At 39.6% G+C, this 24,310-nt stretch overlaps 1 pseudogene; it reads right to left on the reverse strand.

Annotated features, from left to right (window-relative positions):
• Positions 1 to 16,434: 16,434 nt before the first annotated feature.
• The window catches only part of LOC123371213, a 106,226-nt pseudogene continuing 98,350 nt past the window's right edge, over positions 16,435 to 24,310 (reverse strand).

A 24,310-nucleotide genomic window follows, 5' to 3' on the forward strand; every position in this document is an offset into this window, starting at 1 on the left:
GGAAGAAAACCAAAATAATTACTGATAAAGTTTACAGATGACAACGATTAGGGGAGTCGCAAATAATGAAGAGGACAGGTCACTGATACAGAGCAATCTGGATCTCATGGTAAGCTGGGCAAGTGGAAAAACCATGTGTTTCAATATGATCAAATGTAAAATCATGCATCTAGGAATAAAGAATTGAGGCCAAACTTACAGGAAGGGGAACTCTATCCTGGGAATCAGTGATTCTGAAAAAGACTGGGAAGTCACAGTGGATGAACAGCAGAACTCTCAATACAGCACAGTGGCCAAAAAAGCGAATTGATACTTAGAAATATAAACAAAGGAATATCAAGTAGGAGTAGAGAGGTTATATTAGCTCTATATTTGGCACTGATGTGACCACTGCTGGAATACTGTGCCCAATTCTAGTGTCCACAATTGAAGGAGGATTTTGAAAATTTTAAGAGTGTTCAGAGAAGAGTCATAAGAATAATTAACGGCTTGGAAAACATGCCTTATAGTGAAAGATTTAAGGAGCTAAACCCATGTAGCTTATCAAAGAAAAGACTAACAGATGATTTGTTCACAATCTATAAATAGCTACATGTGGAACAGAAGTTTGATAACAGTTGGCTCTTCAATCTAGCCAACAAAGGTATGAGACCCAATGTCTGGAAGTGGAAGCTAGACAAATTCAGACTCAACATAAGGCACATGTTTTTAACAGTGAGGATAATTAACTATTGGAACAACTTAGCAAGAGTTGTGGTGGATTCTCCATCACTGGAAATTTTAAAATGAAGATTAGATATTTTTCTACAAAAACCACATCTATAGTTCAAACAGGAATTAATTCAGCAAAATCCTATGGTGTGTGAATCAGGAGGTCAGACTAGACAATTACAATGGTCCCTTCTGGCCTTGTAATCTGTGAATATTTAAAAGCTATCAACAGACTGAGCCTAGGCTTTTCCCAACATTGCTGCTCCATTTATGATCCACTGACAAGTGACAATAACACAGCCCATGACAAAACTTTGGGAACTGGAATACAGGGCACTCTCATCAGAGGTTCCTATACAGTGAAGTACCCTACTGGAGGAGAGCAGAACCAACTTAAACCTGAACACTTTTAGCACCCAATGCAAAACCCACTTCATCAGGGTCTTGGGCACTATGGCAATATAAATAACATATAATACTAAACACTACTCCTATTAACAATAACCATACTTTTAAATTTTTGACCAATAAAAATTAAAACTATACCATATAATCTCTGTAAGAGACCAGCCTTGTTATGAAAGCTGTCTTAAGAAACCTTTCCAAAGTTTCACCATCTATATTGGGATAAATCCTCATGTGGTGTAAATAGGCCTAGCTTCAGTGAAGTCAATGGAATATGCCAATTTAAACCAAATGAGGGTATGACCCACTGAGCACAATTCTGCTCTGACTTATTAGAAGACCACCTCTAAGCAATTGATTTTTGTCAGTCCCTTGTGATGTCATTTAAGGCTGGTTTCACTATATAAAAATACCACCATTTCGCCTTTGCATGCTTTGCAAGACTGCTAAGCTTCTTACAGATATAAAGCATGAGAAATTTAGAAGAAATAGTTACTGTTAGGATAGGCATGTGGCAATTCTCCAAAAAGACACATTTTTTTAGTTTAATGTAACCATCCTACACACAGCCAATTTTATGTGAATTTAGATGAGGTATGATGTAAAGCTGTCAGGTGGGGCTGTAAGCCTGTAGGCATGGTGAAACAATAGTACCTACAATTGAAAAGCATCTGTTTCTTTCTTTCTTTCTTTTTTTTTGCACAGTTCCAGAAACACTGCAACATGACTGATTAGTTTTTACTTTTTAAATTAAATACCACATTAAGGTGCTGAAATTATTAGTCAGAGCTACCAAACAACAATGTATTAAAAGATTTTTAGTGATTTGCATGCACAAATAATTTTTTTCAGAAATGATGAAACTGTTAGACGTGCCCAAAATGACAAATATCAACATTTTGCAGTATGCTAACATGAAATGTTTTCACATCAAATATTCTTTATTGTCAAACTACCTCATTAGTGATTATAATCGTTTTCTATATTTTCAGTTGAAATTTGCTGACCAGATCAGTCTCACACTGAAGGTTTTACACCAGTAGCAATAGATTGCATGACCCCAGTTTGTATTGCATAGTGGGTAGATGTAAATTTATGTGACTTCATAATGTAATGCTTCTCTATTTGTAAGCTTTTGTCCATACAATGTAGCACCTTATCTGCCTGGTAGAAAGTTTTAATTTGTAAATGCATATGCATGCAGAACTAGCCTTTGAGATATTCCAGAAACTAGCTTTTAATTTCAGTGACACTTATACACAGGCAAGGATTAGCGTTAGACACACAGATTCATATTGGGCTTCAATCAAAGTGCTCACTAAACAAAAATGGCAATTTTGATACTAAAAATAGATCTAATTTATATCTAATTTAGCACCAGTCCTTACACATATGAAAAAATGAAAAATGGTGGTAATGCTATCAATATTCTTTAGGAATTTTTCCTCCATAGGTAAATTACAGTATATGGACATGGAGGATAAAAGCCCCTTAAAGCTTACATCAAAGAGAAAACTTTTTAAAAATGTGTTATTTGTCAAGAAAAATTAATGGATTACAAAACTGTCAAAAGCCACCAGTGCTGCACAGAATTCTGTGATGCTGAGAGAAGAAGCCAGGAGAGATGAACTGTACTGGCTGCTAGTGGATGAGTTTTCTAGTTTAGATGATGTGCCACCAATACTCTATCACAATGGTTGCTTTCAGAAATACATGAACTAGTTGAATTTGGTGCATGTCAGCTGTATTGAATACAGGAAAGAAAACTAACTCTGAATCTGATTAGAAAGCATCATGTTCACCTGCTTCTATAGACACCAGAGGAAGCACATCTTTCAGTGTTTGGTCCTGTCAAATTGTTTGCTTGAGTAAAACAAGACAGACAAAAAAACTTCATAAAATAGAAGCATTTGAGAGAGAAACCAATCTAAGGAAGGCAGCACTTCAAAGAGGAGATAACATGTTGCGCTGAATATCTGTAGAAGACTTGATTGCTGAGAATGCAGTTTATCACTCAACATGCCTTTCTTCCTACTTGAATAAAATGAATCTTAAAGCAAAACCATCTGGTTACACTGCATCAGTACAGCCACCTTATGACACTGCGTTTTATCAACTGATTGAAAAGATAGACAATTATCTTATGTCTTATCCTCTGCGAGCGACTACAAAGATATAAAGCCCTGTTTTCCTCAGATGTAGAAACTGCAAGTTATTCCAGTAGTAAATTACAGGCAAGATTAGAAAAACATGATGGCTCTGCAATTTAATTCTGCACACAGCAAGGACAAGGAAAGTTACCATTGTTTTATGCAGTGCAATAACATTAGCTGATGCTATCCAAGCAGTTAGTAATCTGAAGCAGGAATTTAAGTCATCCAAATGTTTTGTGGATGGCTTTCTGGCAAGTGAGCCTGATTAACAGCTTTGACCCTGAATCACATCCACTTATCAACTTATCTACTAGACTGCATGTAACATCAAATGTACAAGACTCTCAACTGAAAATAGCAGATGTTGGTGAAGAACAAATGAGAGATTTGTGAGAGGTGCAGCACTTGATTCTGATGGTACATGTAGCTTCTTCAGCGCAGTCAAGAAATATTGCATCAAACGTATGCTGACATGGCCAAGAAGACCAAATTTAAGTCTGGCAAGGGAAGAACAATCACAGCAGCTATCAGTCCAGAAATTGTTTTCGGCAGAGCCCTCTCCTTAGCTAGATGCAGAGATGATATTTAAATGACAATTATTCTTAGTCACCCCAATAACACCTATGCACAAGTTCCTCTTCCATGCTGCTGAAACAATGAGAAGAACAGACAGATGAATTAGGGCATCAGGTGGAAGCTCAAACTGAAAGAATCCATGAGCTAAGAGTGTGAAACAAAGAAACCACAGTGTTAATCAGAGATACCATACCTGTTATACTAATGATGGCTGAAAACAGATTCCACACATTTGATTAATTGAATGAGGTCAGTCCTAAAAGGATTTGACAAAGCTAATTCTGTAATCAAATTGTTTGACAGATATGACAACAGTAATTGTGAAAATGGCAGAAGGACAGCAGCAGACAGGATCTAATGTTGGATGCAAAAAATACCAGGCAATTATGAACAAGCCATAATTTTTGCAGCAAGGAAGTTGGTAGCAGTGCTGAATGACCAGAGTCAGAAAGACAAGAATACCCAAAGAGACCTGAATTGCTTGCACCTCAAACTAGTCATAAAAAGAACAATCACTGGCCAAACTCCTACCACTTGTGGACAGTTTTGAAGAGCATGTAAAAAAAGCATCCTGGTAAACAAAGATTTGGATGTCTGAACACACAGGCATACCGAATATTGGATCACTATCAAAACATGGATGCAAAAATGTGAATGATTAACTACTTCCTGTATGCTTCAAATGCCCAATGGCATATGAGCTGCTACAAGACCTTATTTATTCCTGTACCAGTAGAGGTTGCTGCACAATCAACTGTGCCTGTATTCAGAACAATCTTCCCTGCACAGAACTGTGTACATGCCAAGGCAATACTGTCATAACCCACACACTCTTGACATAGATCATATTGATGAAGAAGATGATGATAATGATGTTGAGTAGAAAAGTCACCAGCATTATTACAGTTCAATGATAACAGTACAAATTTATCATCAGAATTTGTTTTATCCTTCAAATTGCTTTTGTGATTCTTTGAGGTCACAAAGAAATCCAAATTTCTCTCTTGAAATAATACATAGTCATTAAACTAACAGAAACAAATGCAAATATTTCAAAGTGCTCTTCTTAATGTGTTTGTGTAATTGTTTAGCCCCTTTTCTATGATAGCACCATGTGACAGCTCCCACAGCATTCCTCATCTTAAAGTAGACATAATGATCTTTCAAATGATGTGCATTTATGAAGAGATAATGTATAAAGTCAACCAAACTGGTGGTGGTTTCCGCTCGCATATGAGTGGGTGGGACAGTGACTCCAACAATGTGAAAAGGAAAAGTAGCTGAGGGTAAATAAACTAAATGAATACAAGTTCTTCGTTGCAAAATATCCATTAATCAATGCTTGCTATAATGGTTCACATTCACATTTACATCATTGTAGCAGTGAGCTGGTGGAAGGATTAGAATAGATAAGATAAATATGACAGTCAAATTTGCGGGCAGATTTTTAAAGGGAGGCACATAAGGAAGCACTTGGTGGCTAGTAGATTTTCAGAAATACTTAGATGCCTAACTCCCATCTTTAGCTGACTCAATACCTTAAAAATCTGGCCCAAAATTCCCAAAGTGTCTCCTTTTTGCATGCATTCTTTCAGCAGTTTTAGGCTAGCTAATTGCCATAAGACATAACAGAAACCAAGAGCTTAGCAGGATTCAAACATGGCTGGGATATTTCTATGGATAACAAGAGTATCCAGAATTATATCACTAAGTATTTAAAAAATAGTTTTGGTAGGGATATAAAACCTCACGCTTCAGGGAAAACCCAACATCTAACTAAATGGGGATTAAGAGAAATAATTCCATTTACGCAGATTAATCCATAACTGCCAGCTGCAGGTATCTTGTATGTGCCTCTGAAGCATCGGGTACTGGTCACTGCTGGAGGCAGGAGTGGATGGACCATTGGTCTAATCCATCATGGCAATACCTATGTTCCTACTTAGTCACATTCTGTTTCATGTTTCCACCACACTTTTCTTCTGTTGCTGACCTACAGGTTCACGTCCCCATTTTCCTGGATCTCTCTTTATTGTGCCTTTACCAGTCCTCCGAAGATCAATCCCTGATCATTTCACCATTTTCAATAGTAGATGTAGCCAGTAGATTCATGCCAATGTAACATAAGTAAAAGGAACTATAGTGTACTACTTATCCTTCTGAGTGTGGGGCTATAAAAACTGAATATAACAGTTAACTAGTGATAAGGATATGACTATAAATTATAAATTATACTGTAATTGTCTTGTTCAGAGTCAGTGAATGTTGGCCATTTTATACTTAGGTAAACCTTGAAAAGTCCTACATACTTTGCCCTTAAATCAAGTTCCAGAATTAATAATAAATTGGCAATAGAGAGTTTAAAAAATAATGAATTAACTGGATTAAGTTATTAGTCCTATTCATTTTAATATCTCAGTTAATCAGTTATTTAATTTTAACTCAGATGTCCATTTTCCTTAATCCTACTATTTTATAGGGGGGTTGCTCTTCATGGCTTAGGGATTCAGACTTCTCCTGGTTCATTTTGTCCTCTTTCTCTGTCCTCAAAGATAGACCACACACACACACATATACACACAGAGAAACTCAGTGGTCTCATTCAGTCAGTCTTATTCTGATGACTCTCTTTACCATTACAGATGTTTGCCTATTCATGCTTTCTCTAGTGTCTGTTTGCCTCTAAGAATATAAGAACATAAGAACGGCCGTACCGGGTCAGACCAAAGGTCCATCTAGCCCAGTATCTGTTTACCGACCGACAGTGGCCAATGCCAGGTGCCCCAGAGGGAGTGAACCTAACAGGCAATGATCAAGTGATCTCTCTCCTGCCATCCATCTCCATCCTCTGACGAACAGAGGCTAGGGACACCATTCTTACCCATCCTGGCTAATAGCCATTTATGGACTTAGCCACCATGAATTTATCCAGTTCCCTTTTAAACATTGTTATAGTCCTAGCCTTCACAACCTCCTCAGGTAAGGAGTTCCACAAGTTAACTGTGCGCTGCATGAAGAAGAACTTCCTTTTATTTGTTTTAAACCCGCTGCCTATTAATTTCATTTGGTGACCCCTAGTTCTTGTATTATGGGAATAAGTAAATAACTTTTCCTTATCCACTTTCTCAACATCACTCATGATTTTATATACCTCTATCATATCCCCCCTTAGTCTTCTCTTTTCCAAGCTGAAGAGTCCTAGCCTCTAGTGCTAGAATATCTTTTTTGAGGTGAGGAGACCACATCTGTACACAGTATTCGAGATGTGGGCGTACCATGGATTTATATAAGGGCAATAATATATTCTCAGTCTTATTCTCTATCCCCTTTTTAATGATTCCTAACATCCTATTTGCCTTTTTGACCGCCTCTGCACACTGCGTGGACATCTTCAGAGAACTATCCACGATGACTCCAAGATCTTTTTCCTGACTCGTTGTAGCTAAATTAGCCCCCATCATATTGTATGTATAGTTGGGGTTATTTTTTCCAATGTGCATTACTTTACATTTATCCACATTAAATTTCATTTGCCATTTTGTTGCCCAATCACTTAGTTTTGTGAGATATTTTTGAAGTTCTTCACAATCTGCTTTGGTCTTAACTATCTTGAGTAGTTTAGTATCATCTGCAAACTTTGCCACCTCACTGTTTATCCCCTTCACCAGATCATTTATGAATAAATTGAATAGGACTGGTCCTAGGACTGACCCTTGGGGAACACCACTCGTTACCCCTCTCCATTCTGAGAATTTACCATTAATTCCTACCCTTTGTTCCCTGTCCTTTAACCAGTTCTCAATCCATGAAAGGACCTTCCCTTTTATCCCATGACATGCTCCTTTTGCTCAGCTCTCACCTGTCTCTCACAGTATTACCATTTAACTGAAATAAGCGTGAACTGTGGCAGAACTCACAGATAACATCCCATTTTTAAAAAGCCAATCTTATTTATGTGACTTCAGAGACACTCTTTCAGGATTCGGGGTCCCAACCTTTCTCCTCACCCCACTCCACCCCACTGTTTTCTTCTGCTTCTCTTCAACTTCTATTTATTTTTGTGTCTTCAAAATATAGCCTTGCTTTCCTTTGCAGCACCTTTCATGAAGCGGCCTTTGAAGAAACTGCCTTTCACTCATGCTTCTAACCCTGTTTTTAACATGACTGCAAATCTCCTAACAAAGCTATATCATTCTCTGGTTTCAGAAAGCTGTTTATCTCACTTTGCCCATTTGCATCTGTTAACTCTACTTTGTCTTCAGCATAGCAGCTTTTGCTACTTGACATCTTGCTGTACCCTTGATGTCCCCACTACTCAATTTTGCAGCAGCTCCAGAACGCCTATATTTAAAGAAGCAATCCCAAATGTAATTGATAGTCCACAAAGAACATTGTTCACTACTTCCCCCCTCCCAAAACATGTCCTATATGAGGTATTTACTAACTACACATTACATTTGTAATCAAACACAAAATGCAGTCTTCTGAAAAGAAGTCTTCCTTCTCAGCCTAAATCTTCACTGGCTCTTTGGGTTTGTTTGATGTGTCTGATAGCCACTGTTCACACTGAAGTCAGGAATTGGCTTTGCCCAATGTAATACACTCATGAACAGTGTGCATTAAAAGAAAGTCCAGGCCACTGAACACAACCTAATCTGTTACTATTTTATACATTAGGGTCCCTATCCAGCAAAGCAGTTAAGCATTTGCTTAATTTTGAGCACATAAATAGTCCCATCCCACATGTACAGTTCAGTGTTTCCATTTGTTACACTGCAAACTATTATTTGTCATGATATACCATAATGAGTACCATGTACATAAGAAATGGCAGGGTCAGATTCAAACTGTGAGGGACTGGCATGAGTCCCCTTTTGTTTCAGCATACCAATGTCCTAACTGTTGTCAAGATGTTCTAGGCATCATGGAAAAGGAAAATCTTAAGCAGAGTTTTAAAGAAGGATTTTGCAGGCAGCTCCTACCACATCTGAGGGGCAGGATGGGAGAAAGCACTGAAGTGTTGGTTTGCAATTTTAACAAGTGGGCAACGGAGGCTGGCATCATGGGCTGATTGGAGGTGGGATTTGACTTTTTAATATTGCATGAGAGATGATAGGTAGTGTGGGGAAAGGCTGCGAAGGGCCTTGAAGCTGAATATACAGAGCTTATATTTGATCCTATAGAGAAGTGGGAGCCAGCAGAGTGATGCAAAGAGAGGGGTGACATAGTCAAAGCGATAGGATAGGAAAATGATCTTTGCAGCAGCATTCTGAATGGATATGAGCGGGCCAAGATTGCTTTTGTCTAGGCCAGAAAAAGGATGCTGCAATGACCAACAAGAGGTGATGACAGCCTGGATGAGTTTTAGCTGTGCAGACAGAAAGGAAAAGTCATATTTTAAAGTGCTATAAAGAAAGAATTTGTAAGTTTTAGACATAACCTGGATGTGACAACCTTGAAAGAGGTCCGAGTTGAAGAGAACACCCAAGTTATGGGCCTGCGTAACAAGCATAATAGTGATGTTGTCCACAGTGATTGAGATAGAAGATAGCTGGGAGAGTTTGGGGAGAAAGATTAAGGGTTCTGTTTTAGCTATGCTGAGTTTGAGCTGATGGCTAGAAATCTACAAGATGTCAGATCAAATCTGAAATCAATGTCATACATATGAATATGGAGTTTCTTTAGTTAATATGTTAACAGTTATCAGCGGTGGAAAAATACACAGTACAATGACATTTGTTTCATTCCTCTGCCAGTCAATAGGGAATTGTTCCTAACAGTGCTCTCTCTAATGCTTTCTTCATTTTAGATTTGAATTTGACCATGAACATTGTTTCCACATTGTTCCTTTGGTTGATTATTTCCTAGTCTTATAAATCTTACTGGCAGGACATTCCCCTGCCATTTAGTTGTCTTTAAATAGCCATTTAATCGCATTATCTTTGATCCAGTCCATCATATAACTTTTTTCAAAGTCGTATGTACCATACTGTAAAAGCAGCAAAGAGTCCTTTGGCACCTTATAGACTAACAGACGTATTGGAGCATGAGCTTTCGTGGGTCAATACCCACTTCGTCAGATGCATGTCTTCCGACTAAGTGGGTATTCACCCACGAAAGCTCATGCTGCAATACGTCTGTTAGTCTATAAGGTGCCACAGGACTCTTTGCTGCTTTTAGAGATCCAGACTAACAGGGCTACCTCTCTGATACATGTACCATACTGTGACTCATAACCTACACCATCTCAACTCCACTATCTTCCCTTACCTAAACATCAAAAGAGAGGAGTATATATACAAAAAGGTAAGAACATAATCTGTGCTGTCAACAGTTTTGCTGATCTTCAGGAAAGCACTGTAGCTTGTTGCTTTTTCCTCTCTGGGGCAAGTGGTGAGGAGTGGGTGGAGTCTTGACTCAGTCATAGTTTGACCACTAGTCCACCCTGCGGTCAGCACTTACTCAGGGAAGATTGTATCTTAACACTGATGAGCATCTTACTTGGCAAGAAATCCCACTGAATTCAGTGAGAATACTCATGGTGTCAGGTGCTGTTCAACCTGAGTAAGGTAAATACCACCTCACCCTAAACCTTTATTAAATTTAATTCCATTGCTCCTAGTTATATTCCTTTGTGCTAAATAATTTCTTTCTCTCACATTTCCACTCTTTAAATATGGCACAGTGGAGGTTTACATTCCCCCTAGTCTTGGCTTAGCAAAGTACTATCTATTTAGTTTTTTTAATCTTTCTTCATAAATCAAGTCCTTTTCATAAATCAGTTCCATTCTCTATCCACATCCTCAGGATATGAGAGAAGCAGAAAATAGATTAATGGGATAATAAAAAACATTTTGCAAACAGGTTATATTTATTTATTCATTCCTACTGGGACTGATTTTTCAGAACGGGAGATAATACAGCACCTAAGGAAAGATAGGTGAAAGGGTTCAAACTAAGTACTGGAAACATTTCAGAAAAATATGAAATGTGCTCCATTTTGCTGAGTTACAGATTTTGAGTCAAACACAACCCAAGCACAGCTACTACTGCTGACATTCTGCTAATGGAATGGATGCATTGACCTGAAATATGACATACTCAGTAGAGAACAGTGTGAAATACTTAGAGAGTGCAATTTCTTCATTCTGCTTTTAGACACATGCTAACTTAATATGAAGATATCAAAAATGTTACAGAATTTCTAATCAGCTTTGACTGTTTCAGATAAGAGCTCAAGGGGGCTTTTAAGTCAGCCCTAGGAAACAAAGACTCATCAAGCCAGGATGGAAGACTATGAGCAGGACAGTTGGTGGAATTTATACATGGTGATGTATGGTGGTAGGATACTCACTAGAGTTTATAGATTATGGATTCTATAATAATTAATATTATTTGTTGCTCCTGTACACCAAGCTCCTTGGAAGAATACAAAGGTGTGTGCATTCTCCCCCAGAATCTCCCTGTGTGCCACCCTCCTATCCCCCTCTATTTCAGTGGCTCCCCATAATCTACCGCGGCTAGTGGAAGCTGCGATTGGCCAAACCTGTGGACGCTGCAGGTAAACAAACTGGCCTGGCCCACCAGCAGATTTCCCTGATGGGCCGCGTGCCAGAGGTTGCTGATCCCTGCTGTAGATGCAGGCAGATATCATTGCATTAGATTACACTTAATTCTGTTTAAAGGTTCTCTTTACAACCAGGCAGGCTAGAAATTTGTTTTCAAAATTAAACAGATTCTGGAGCTTTGGAGACAAATATAATTGATGTCAAAATGATGCACTGATGATCTTTCTGACATGGCATCAAAAGGTGACAAAGCCTGTGACTTAAAGCAAGTCATGGAGACTGGGTCAGGCCTCAGGAGTAGACCTGGGCAGGAAGTAGGAAAATGAGGAGCTGGTGAATATGCATAGTTTATAGCTTTACACTCCAAGCAGAAAAAGCTTTTACTGATGCTCAAGCTTTCACCTCCCATGACTCAAAGCTTTCCAGGTGCTAGGTTCCTGCTGCTTCATAATAAAAGCATTCAGCAGAACAGGAATCTGGAGACTTGTGGAATGAGCAAAGATCAAATGGGACAAATCTGATTTGAGTGGCTTTGCTGCTGCACACTACAGTCCGCAGCCTTGAGTTCTCACCCTTCACATATATGCAATGCAATGCAATGCAATGATACATCAGGGAGTTCCATAATTACAGCCATTGCTCTCTCTGGTGCAGTGCAGCTTCCAATGCATAGGTCTGCTGAAATGGCCAACTGAGCCTTATATTGTTAACTAATTTAGCACTGGAAGGTGCAGGTAATGGTGTGCCATTACAGTATAATATTTATCTCTGTGTTGTTTAAGGGCCTAGCACTAGGGGATCCTGATACTGACTTGGAGCAGGATAGAGTACATACAGGCTCACTACAAAATATCATTTTCCCCAACACATTTGGACTGGCACTTCTTTTGTTAAAAAATGGATTCTAATTGAAAGTGCTGCAGAGTAGCTGTCAAGTTAAACTTATGATAAAGGTAACTGCTTCTCCAGGCGGATTTTCATGGTGCCAGTTGGAAGTGAAATTGACAGCCACATGTGTAATAAAAAAATTCAGTCTGAAACACTTTTAAAAATATTACACAGCTGGCCTAAAGTTGGTGAAATGAAAACATAGACAAGAAAAGATGAATAGATTTTTTTTCTTCAGGTTTAGGCTCTGATTTAGAAAATACTTAGGTGCTGAACTGAATAGACTGGCCTCACCAACTGCTTAAGCACATAAATCCAATGTAATTTAAGTACAATTTAGAGGTAAGCTGATGTTTAAATGCTATTTTGAAAATAAATAATTCCTGAATTGAAGCCTCGGTATATCTCATGAAGTAAATACACATTTAATGTTGCATCATCCTGAGAGACTACATAAATTTAATCAATCACTGATAATATATTAATTGATTCACAAATTTCCAAAATTCACTGTGTAACTCATATTTTCTTCTGGAAGTTCATTTTAATAGCAGCAAGCAGATAAGCACTTTTGATGAGCTAGCATAAGTAGATCTGCTATCAGTTAATCAGATAATATTTAAAGGCCGGATCTACATCTTTCCATTTACTTTAGTTGGGTTTGGATCAGGCCCTAAAAGCAGAATGAATACAGAGTCTAGCTTTGGTTTCATCAGTGACTTTGCTCTGTGTGCTGAGTATCAACGGATGTAATAGAAATGTCTTCATATCTTAAAGGGATCCAACATTTAAAAAAAACAAAATTGGCTTGCCCCCATTCCTTCTTGTTTGAGACCTGTAACAAAGACCTATAAAATTTGTTTATTTTGCCTTAAAATTCTTGGGAATGGAAAATTTGGTTTCCTTTAGTTTTGTTAGTAGACCATCAGGAAGTCTACATGACTGAACATCTTCTTTTATTCAAAATGTTAACTAGTCATTGATTAGTTTTGTTAGTAGACCATCAGGAAGTCTACATGACTGAACATCTTCTTTTATTCAAAATGTTAACTAGTCATTGATTAGTTTTGTTAGTAGACCATCAGGAAGTCTACATGACTGAACATCTTCTTTTATTCAAAATGTTAACTAGTCATTGATATTAAATGCCATTAGCAAAAAACTAAAACCTCAAAAGCTTTAAACAGTTTGACCAAAATTTCATTCCACTCTCCATAGCTCAGCTTTCACTCAGTTGCTTCTTTTGATGTTATCATTAAACTAGATGTTTCCAGGCCTTGGAAAAATTTGCACTCTAAACAAGATGTTGTAATACAACTCTACCCTGATATAACACGGTCATTGGGAGCCAAAAATTCTGACCGTGTTATAGGTGAAACCGTGTTATATAGGGATAGCAGCGGGGCAGCGGTGACAGGGCTCTGATGGTGATTTAAAGAACCCCAGGCTCCGGCCGCTGCGGGGAGCCCCGGGCCCTTTAAATCACCACCCAAGCCCCACTTCCGGAGCCCCGGCATAGCGGCGGCAGGGCTCCAGTGATGATTTAAAGAGCCTTGGACTCCCCGCAGCAGCCGGAGCCCCGGGCCCTTTAAATTTCCACCTGAGCCCCGCTGCCAGAGCCCCAGGGTAGCAGTGGTAGGGCTCCAAAGGTGGTTTAAAGAGCCCCAGGCTGTGGCCACTGCGGGGAGCCCCGGGCCCTTTAAATCTCTGCCCAAGCCTCGCTGCTGGATATAACGCGGTAAAGCAGCCCCTCCTCCCAGAGCACTGCTTAACTGTGTTATATCTGAATTCATGTTATATTGGGTCGTGTTATATCGGGGTAGAGGTGTATGTAAAATAGGGTGACCAGACGTCCCGATAAAATCAGGTCCGTCCCGATAAAATCAGGACCGTCCCAATATTTAGGTGTTTGTCCTGCATCCCGACTGATCTTTGTCCCGATATTTCGCTCCTCCGGCAGCACTTGGCATTTTTTTTTTATTTCGCTCCACCAGCAGAACTCAGCTTCTTTTTTATTTTTATTTTTTGCTCTGCTGGTGGACATCTCCAACCCCCCCTCGCCCCATGTGTCCCGATATTTTCTGCCTTTCATCTGGTCACCCTAATTTAAAAAACCCTAACACAAAACCCCAATTAAACATCATAAAGACAGATACAAGCTCAGTCTGTCCCCTTTAAAATTTTGTATTTGTACAACAATTCCTACTATTTCTAACATAGTTTCAGCAATATGGATGTTAGGTAGATGGCTCTCTAGCTCATGCAGCTAATTTCAGTATGTGTCAATTGGACTAGCTATGAGCAGGTTTTACCATCAGTCCTTGAACTGGCTGCTGAACCCAGAAAGGCTTGATTGCTACTAGAGTTCCCATTGTCACTAGCCATAGCATAGCTGAAAAGTGGAAGCCTTCTTGTCCCCACTGTTGTAATCAGTGTTATCTACAGTGGGGACTGGTAAAATAAAATCCTATTGCAGGCAAAACTCTAGTTAGACTTCTTAGACGAGAGACCATATGCCCCAATAAGATCTGCACTTGCATTCCTTACAACAGGTATGTTTTAACATGCCAATTACTTTAGGCATTAAGTTGTGGTTAATGTGACATAAGTGACATACAGTACTGTACAGTACTATATTGAGTAGATGAGTAAATAACTAAATAAATAAAATGCAAGATGGTAATTCTTGTATTTCAATCTCACTTTCTCCCGGCCAAAATCTGCATGGTGTGCGAGGTTGGAAGCTAGTCAGTATCCCAGTAGGGAGAACAGCCCCTGATTCTTCCTGTCATCCTTGGAAATGATAAGTGACTGAAAGTGGACTAGGTGCATGACTAAAATTACCATGTAGGATGTTCATGGATGGTGCAGCAAGTGCACTGGTGTTTGTTGCCTGGGAGAACACCTGGCTATGATTTCACCTTTCAGCTCTAACTATGTGTGTAATGACAATTAGGTGTTTAATAGCTTTTGCCCTAAAAGCAAACTTTCAATATCAATCAGTAGGCATTAGAACAACATTTACAACCCTAATTTTCCCGAGTGGAAATTAAATGACAAAAGCTGGGAAATTACATTACTGTCATATATCTCTCTATATCTACCCTTTCAACACAGAATACCTTGTAAATCTATTGTGTTTTTCTCCTCAATAGACATTTTTAGGGAGAGGGAATAACTTTTGTTATGGATCCAGTGATTTATATAATTTTGATGCCCTAATTTTCTGAAGCGAGTAGCCACTGCTGCTGTTCCACAACATATCATAAAAGAAAACTAAACTGTCTGGAGACAGGAAAAAATAACTTTTTTCCATTCATATGCTTAACCATAAGTGTATAATCTCTTCTTAATGCCTGAAGATTAATACAAAAATTTTCAGTTAATGGTCACAGAACTTGCAAATATAAACCTGAGTATGAAGGTGAGAGTATATCCATTTATGGAAGTACACTGTTTCCTTTTCAGGACACTACAATAGAGATATTCAGGACCTCTAAGCTTCAGATAGAGAGGGGAAGCATAATCTGCAATTTGCACATCCATATGAGGCACCATTTCTGGATTTGGACATGTAGGTATAAGAGGTATTTGAACATGAATGTGGAATTCGGCACCATAACTTAGCCACCAAATTTGAAAAAGTCAGCCTCCAGTCTACTTTTATCATCTATGCCTGTATTTCCCACCTGAAGGGGGTGAGAAAGTAAGTTAGCCATATTTCTGTATGTGTACTGTACCACCCAGTTTCGAGACCTCTCTTCTACAGAATCATTAATTCTAGAGGGACTTGGGATCCAGCTGTGATCATTTTATAGAAACTGAACTTCAGTGCAGCTGGCTCCTCAAGCACACACTGGTGTTGCAAGAAAATAATTTGAATTTTAAAGACTTAATGCAGTGGATTACAAACATGATAGTATGACATTGGCAGTGCTAAATATATCTCATTAATAAAATTGATTTGCTTCAGATTAGACACAGTGAGGAGTTAAATTAATATATTTTACTGCAGTTACATTACACTTCTTCTACAGTTCATTAAAGAAAAAGCCACCATGTGACCAACAAGAGGATGCTCTGTTATACCTGATACCAGGAGTATGCCTGATCCAATGGGAATGGTGATGATCTTAGCCTCCATGACCAGGAAAGCCAATCATTTGGGAATGTCCTCTGAATGAAAGTGGTATATTCTCAAACAGAAAGTGACTACTTGCATTGACAGGAATGAGAAAGAAGTCCATGTACCTGGAAAAGAAAAAAGAAAAATATATATTAAAAATACACTCCAATTATTAATTTTACATATACATATTTTTACTTAGCTTTTGGGTCTGAAGATCTCAATACTTAGTCCATATTTATGAAATAGGCCCCAAAACATGAGGTAGACAAGTAGTATTATCCCCATTTTACATCTGGGCAAGGTAAGGGGGTGATAGCCTGACCCTCCCCATCCCTGGACTATACACACCAGACTATGCTTCCTCCCACCAGATGACAAGTTCATCAACATACTAATCACAGTAGAAATTAATATTACACCATGGTAAACGATACATGATTTAAAATTTTACTTTTTTTGTGAAACCGTTTCCTGTTTTTTGTCTCAGCATGGATGGACAAATATGACAGTTTCCTGCAATATTTAATGTAGTTGAAAGCCATGTTTATCCCAGGCTATTAGAGAGAGAAGGTAGGTGAGGTAACATCTTCTATTGGTGAGAGTGACATGCTCTTGAGCCACACAGAGCTTGTCAGACCTGAAGAAGAATCAATTGCACCTTATTGAACTTAGTTTAAGTATCTTGGTTCATTGTATAAAAAATGCAAGTATTCATGTGCTATTGTGAGATTGTACATAACTTTTTAGAGGGAGACAGGATAAACATAAATTCTGGGAAGTATTATGAGCTTTGAAGGACTCTTAGAACAATAGCCCAACCAAGACTGAACTTTTAGTTGAGTGAGCTTCCTAGAACATACTTGGCAGGAGGGAAATGCAAATTACTCACCTCTGGACCCATCCATTTGAACCTGCACCTGAGGAGAAACCATTTGCTTTCTGATCACCTGTTACATTAGGACCAGACCAGAGGTCCAAACTAGATAAAAGAGTGACTCTCAGATACATGGCTGTGCTTGTTCTGAGCTAAAAGTGGTTAAGAACTTGTGACCACAGGAAAAAAACCTTGTGGAGGGCACAGACCCAAACACCATGCCATACTTCCACTTCACCTTTTTGTCATAGAAATCGGTCTCAACTCAGGATTTGCTTCTACCAATCCCCTGTTAAAGGGGAGACATCATTTATCAACAGCCATTAAATCAACAGAAAGAACCTTCCTACTCCCTTCCCTGGAAGCAAGTCTTGGCATCAGGGGCAGCTCCAGACCCCAGCACGCCAAGCGCATGCTTGGGGTGGCATGCCGCGGGGGGCGCTCTGCCGGTCGCCGGGAGGGCGGCAGGCGGCTCCGGTGGACCTCCCACAGGCGTGCCTGCGGAGAATCCGCTGATCCCGCGGCTCGAGCCTCGGGACCAGTGGACCCTCCACAGGCATGCCTGCGGGAGGTCCACTGGAGCCGTGGGACCGGCGACCGGCAGAGCGCCTCCCGCGGCATGCCGCCCTGCTTGGGATACAATTCTTCCTGCTTTAGTGATGACAGCCCCCCGGCTTATTGACAGAAACGCCTTAATTATCCCCCTTCCCCCAGGCATTCTGGCAGTAGTGGCTCTAACCATCAACCCTAACTTCGGTGACCAGATGTCCCGAATTTATAGGGACAGTCCCAATATTTGGGGCTTTCTCTTTTATAGGCACCTATTACCCCCCACCCCCTGTCCCTTTTTTCACACTTGCTATCTGGTCACTTTAACTCTACTTAAGGCTTGTTGCCCACCGCAAAGATCTATTTCCCCACATATGAGTACCTACAGAAACCACAGACCTTCACCAGAGAGAGCTCTCTTTATTTAGGGTAACTTCCTCTTTATACTATTCTCCTCCTAACTCAGCTGCTCCAATTCTAATTAGCTAAAGCGGCATCACCTGGAACACCTGATCATTCCCAGAGGTAGCCCATGGAGTTGGCATGGGCCAATTAGGCCTTAATTCTCCTAAAGGGCCACTGGCCCAATGGCAGTGGAATTGGAAGGGCTGTTACTGGCCAGAGCCTTTGCTGGAGTTGGACTGATCTCTAGTAAGTTTATTAGCATGTGCATACGTTCTTTTGTTGTTTTAATGTTTTATTTGTAATGTTTTACTTCAAGAATATATGTAGTTGCATGGAAAGAGCTGTGTGATAACTTCTAACTGTGGCAATTACACTGTTTATAGCCTCTGAGGAGAAAAGCAAAGCAGGCCTGCTACAGCAGTCTGATTTTACTGGGGAACTCCCAGAATAGGCAGGGAACCATGCAGCCTGGAAATTCCCCAGTCAGGAAGAAGAGAGACATGTGTCTCTGCCCAAAGGAGGTGCTGGCTGGGGAGCCAGAAGCCTGAGAACAGGTGCACTTGCTGGACCATTGAAAGGGAGTAAAGATGCAGTTGTCCTGAATTGTGACAGCACCAAAGGACACACCCTGTTTTTAGACAGTAGTGGTTTCATGTAGGACTGTATGAAACTTGGCATCTTTGATTTGCACAAGTTTCAGCAAACCTTATCAGCATATCTAGAGTCAGATCTGTGCTCAGTAGTAGCATGCTGCTTATTCCATACTGATATCAATGAGACTACTTGTGAAGCACTGTAAGCAAGGGTGGCCAGATCTGGTCAGTTTGCATGCTACTGGAGTTCCTGTGCTTCATTTTGTCAAACCTGAAAACTCAAGTTGAAGGTTCAAATGACAGATGGACCCTGGGCTCTGCTTGTTACTTTCAGTTGTCTTCTGGAGGATGGGTCATCAGATAGTGGCTAGTTGGCCTTCTCCCTACCTTTCCTGTTCAATATCCTCTGGGTTGGATAGATTTAGGTGACTTCTCCACAGCTCCTGCTTCTTATCCTACAGCACTGGAGCAAATGGCTGGACCAGTGGCATCAAGTCTCCTTACTATGGACAATCAAACAACTTCTCTATGGATGCTGCTTTGAAATAATGGTTTTGGATTTCAAAAGATGACATCGAGCAACTCTTCTTCTTTGCCTGCAAAACTCATGTTTTGACAGTCAGGTCTATTTAATGTGTATGCAGAGGCAGGGGCTGTCTGTTCCTTCCTATTTAGTACCCATGGCTTCCATTCCACGTGAAACAGCTCATTGGGTTGTATCTGTTTATTAAAATCTTCAAACTAATCCCAGCAGCTTCATTATGTCTTATGTTAGTCATGAAATAAACATTATTGGTAACTGAAGCTGAGCCATGAATATCTGTGACAATCATACCAAGCCAGCACCTTTATTTAATCACCCATTTTATCATTATTAACTAACTAGTAAATGGGGTGTTTACACAAAACATTAAAAACGCAGTGTATGCACATATCAAAAGAATCAGATTGTTTAGAAATATTATTACTCATGGATTGCACAGCTTATCATGCAATAAAAGTAGCACCTAACCTTGTGTAAAGTGCCTGATAAGCATTCCCTCTCCAGCACTTTTTGCTTTCCTTTAATTTCCGGAATAATTATAGCTGCTTTTGGGACATTTGTACCTGCAACTTCATTAGTGTACAATACAATATAGTACAGTGTATCTTTATATCTTAAGCAACCATGTTCTGATTTAAAAAGACAGAAACTCTTCTTCTTTTCCTCCTCCCCTATTCCCCTTCATTAAGTAACTCTACATTAATTAACTCTGAGGTCCTGTTCCACTAATAAATGAAAGGCTTTACTATATTGTTTCATTCTATACAATTTCTGGGACTTCCAAGGAGAATTGAAAGCATTCCACACCTTTCAGGATACAGCTCCCAATTTTTTTACATGATCGTTTTGGTATAAGTAGTGAATCCGCATGTATGAATCATTAGTGATTTTTTGATATATTTAACACATTTCATGATTGCTATGAAATGTGCTGAACTAACAGGAAATAGTTACTAGCATGGTTCCTGGTTCATGGGAAATCTGAGCCCTTTGGGTGGAAAAGAACACTCAGAATGTGTGACATGGAAGTCAGGCAGGGACAAACAGAAGGGAGCCACATGGAACAGGATATCACTGGGAGCAAGAGGTGCAGAATTTACGAAAGGACTAGATGTTTATATGGACAATAAGACTATCCAGAGTTCCAAAAGCAAATATATTTTTTAAAAAGTAACAAGAGTATTGGAGGGGATACAAACCTTCATATTACAGAGCATATGCTGATGCCTAATTACTAGCAGATAGGAAGAAACTTTTCCTGAGGGCAGTTTATCTCATAACTGCATATTCCATGATTCTTTGCAGCTTCATCTGAAACACTGAGTACTGGCTGCTGTTGCTGATGGTATACTTTGCTAGATGGACTACTGGTCTCATCTATTATGGCAATTCTTATGTTCATATATGATTATGCAATCAGAAGATTAATTGCGCACAAAAACAGGGGATCTAGGGGTGTCCATGAAGGAAGAATTCAATAATGGGAGAGGAAAAATAACCCTCTTTCTAAAGCATATATCTGATTGGGTTGATATAGTTTGTTTAATGAAAATTTGGATTTTCATACACAAACTGTAATAACCACTTTGATAACAATTTCAATTAAAATTGATAAATTCACAACAAATTCTTGGGGGGGGGGAAAGAAAAATTGGTCCACTTTGACCCTACAAAATAAGAACAACTTCAAGAATGTATTGCTGTTGCATTTTAAAAAAATGTTTAGACCACCTCTAGCTAATATATTTGGGCAAGACTAATCCCAAACACATGTAATGTATGATGGGAAGGAGGAGGTTAGAAAGCAATAATGACTTTTATGAATGTTGCATTATGACAGTTAAACATACACATTTTCTTCATGTTACAGGGCCGTTATGGGAGGGCAGGTGACCAACAAGACAGTCTTCATTATGTCATGGTTCATGCTGTGGAAGTTTGAGAACCCCTGTGATGACTAATTTAGATATGAATCTGAACTGAGATATGTTGACCAAAAAAATCCCATAATATACTGGACTTCATATGTGAGGGCTGAATAGCAAGGACTTTCTATAGCCTTGTTTGTTAGTAGAGGTTTTCCAAGCTCTCACCCCTCTGTTTAGAATTCTATATTATTTGTTTAAAAGTACAGTTGCAGCTAGAAAGAGTTAGTCCTGCAATACCTGCCAGGGAGGGTCCTTCTGCGCCGGAAAAAAAATCAAAGTACTTGTGAGCCAGCTGAACTGGAGGCAAAGTTTGCAGGTTGGTCCAGCTCTGAAGAACGTTGTCCAGATTCACAAAGATGTACAAACCCAGGGGCACATTCCCATAGTTGGACAAATGGGTCATGAAGATTCTGATTTGCATAACAAATACAAATTTGAACTAGATATTTTATCTTAATTTCTGCATTTTTTTAACATCAACTTTCTGGAAAATATAATTAGATTCTTAACACAAATATAATATAGTACATTGTTGTAAAATAAATGTTACAATATTGCATTGATTGCATCAGTGAGACTTCACTCAAAGTCTTGTACTTATGATTTAGCTAACATTCCTGCCTTTTGCTGGCAGTGTGTTTCATGCCACTAATTACAATATGTGAAATCATCTCATTGAACTAGCTAATGAAATTACTTGAAAGAGCTTTTATTTTCTAACACATTAATCTGGAAGCAGCAGAGGTACTGTATCCATGAGTTTTGATACTGAGTTTCCTTTCATAAAGTTCTCTCTGCAAAACTATTTAACATTCCTTATCCATACTCTGACCAGAAGAAAATACTTCCTAGACCCCCTTTGCATTTTTGGATGAGAAGCAGAACAATTTTGATTTTATCACCACCCAAACATAACCAACTAATATCCATTGTGGGTGTACCACTGTGCATTAGGCCAGCCTCAGGATGTTGGCAGTACTCAGTGTGATAATTATTTCAGGTCCATCATAAACTGAGGTACTCAGATACCTCAGTTATGAGAATGATATAAACACAGAGATAGATAGATAGATGGATAAATAAAATTTAACTGATGCACTTGATCTGAAGAGTGCGTGTAGATGTTCATTTCCCCTATTTCCTAGCCTCTGTAGAACTTAGGAAACAATGAAGAAAATAGATTGTAAATATTTTGACTTTATTACAAAAAATATATAAATAATTCATGAGTATTATTATCCTCTTCTTCCAACAATAGCATCCCTCTTCGGTGTCACCTGTTGTAATAATTGGGCCTACAAATTTACCCTAATTGTGAGCTCAACTATGGCCAGCGATTAAACATTCATAAAATGTTACAACAACTTATAACAGGGGTCTGTAACTTCTGGCATGAGTCTCGCCAGGGTAAGCACTCATGCCAGGGTAAGCACCATGGCATGAGTCTCGCCAGGGTAAGCACCCGGGCCACTTTGTTTACCTGCCGCGTCGGCGGGTTTGGCTGATCGCGAATCCCACTGGCCATGGTTTGCCATCCCAGGCCAATGGGGGTGGCGGGAAGCCACGGCCAGCACATCCCTTACCCGCGCTGCTTCCTGCCGCCCCCATTGGCATGGGACAGCGAACCACGGCCAGTGGGAGCCGTGATCGGCCAAACCTGCCGACGCAGCAGGTAAACAAACTGGCCTGGCCCGCCAGGGTGCTTACCCTGGTGAGCTGCGTGCCAGAGGTTGCAGACTTCTGATTTATAACAACAAATGTTGATGGGAAAATGTGCAAAAAAGAAAGGGATTGAATTAAATCCAAACCAAACGGCCTATTAATATAATTCAAGGACTGTACTAAGATCATGCCTGGTAAATCAGAAAGTCAACTACCCAAAACTGGTGTGTCCAAAATTAGGCCTCATTGATGGGGAAAAAATAAGGAGATGGGCTATTCCACCTATCACTCTTTTGGGAGGTTCTTAAGAAAAGTCTCTGGGGGAAAAAGCTGACTACCATGACACGGGCAGACTGAAAGACAAAAGAAAGAGAAGGAGTTAGCTTCACCATCATGGCTGCTGCCACACAACCATCTCCAGACCCCAGACCTTCTCCAGCCTAGTCCTGAGAGATGTCCTGATCAGACCAGGCCAGAGAGAGGGAGTCAGATGATGCTACTACCTGCACTGGCTCTGATTAAATCCTGACCACCACCTGGGACATGAAACTTTGTCTACCCTTGCCCATGAGTCCTTTCCCTTCCCCACCTTATTTATTCTGTTTCCTATTCTTCTCTTTTTTTCTGTCTAATAAGAGTCTGGCTTAGCTGGTCACGGCTGCATATTTTGCAACACTCCTTTAAGCCTGTGACCAGAGCGGCAACTAAAAACAATGCCCTAAACAACCTGCTTGTGGTAAAGGTTTGTCAAGTCTTGGGGAGGGTGGTATGACTATATATTGTGACTGTGTTTTTTTCCAGTAGCAAGGTTGCAAGTGAAAGTCAACGCCAGAGACAGAAGCTGTATTTTCTATCTTTGCTGTTCTTTTCTTTCCCCTTTTGTGGGTGTTTGTTTTGTCTTGTCTATTAAGAAATGAGATTGAACTTTAACAACAACCACTCCAGCCCATTGCAACTAACTTTTTCCTCTTTATAGCATCTAAAAGAGTGTCAGGCAAGGTTTCTTTCTTTCTTTCTACAGCTAAAGAGAAAGGTGATAAAGGATGTTGTTAAAATGAAACCCCCTCTTAATACCTTACACTTCAAAGGCGTTAACTGTTTTTTCCTTCCCCCCCCCCAGTATCTTAAAACGATTTTTAATTATATGTTTGCCATGATACTAAGCAAGCTGCGGGCTCTGTATACCAAGCCTTGAACCTTGTTCAAGGTTGGACAGTGCAGGGTCATATTAATACTTTTGACTCTTTAGGTCCATCTAGTCCAAATTAATACAAACCAACCCTTTGTCACATGGTAGAAAATGTTGGGAGGGGTCTGCTTCCCAG

Source organism: Mauremys mutica, chromosome 5 (assembly GCF_020497125.1).
Source record: "Mauremys mutica isolate MM-2020 ecotype Southern chromosome 5, ASM2049712v1, whole genome shotgun sequence".
NCBI lineage: Eukaryota > Metazoa > Chordata > Testudines > Geoemydidae > Mauremys > Mauremys mutica.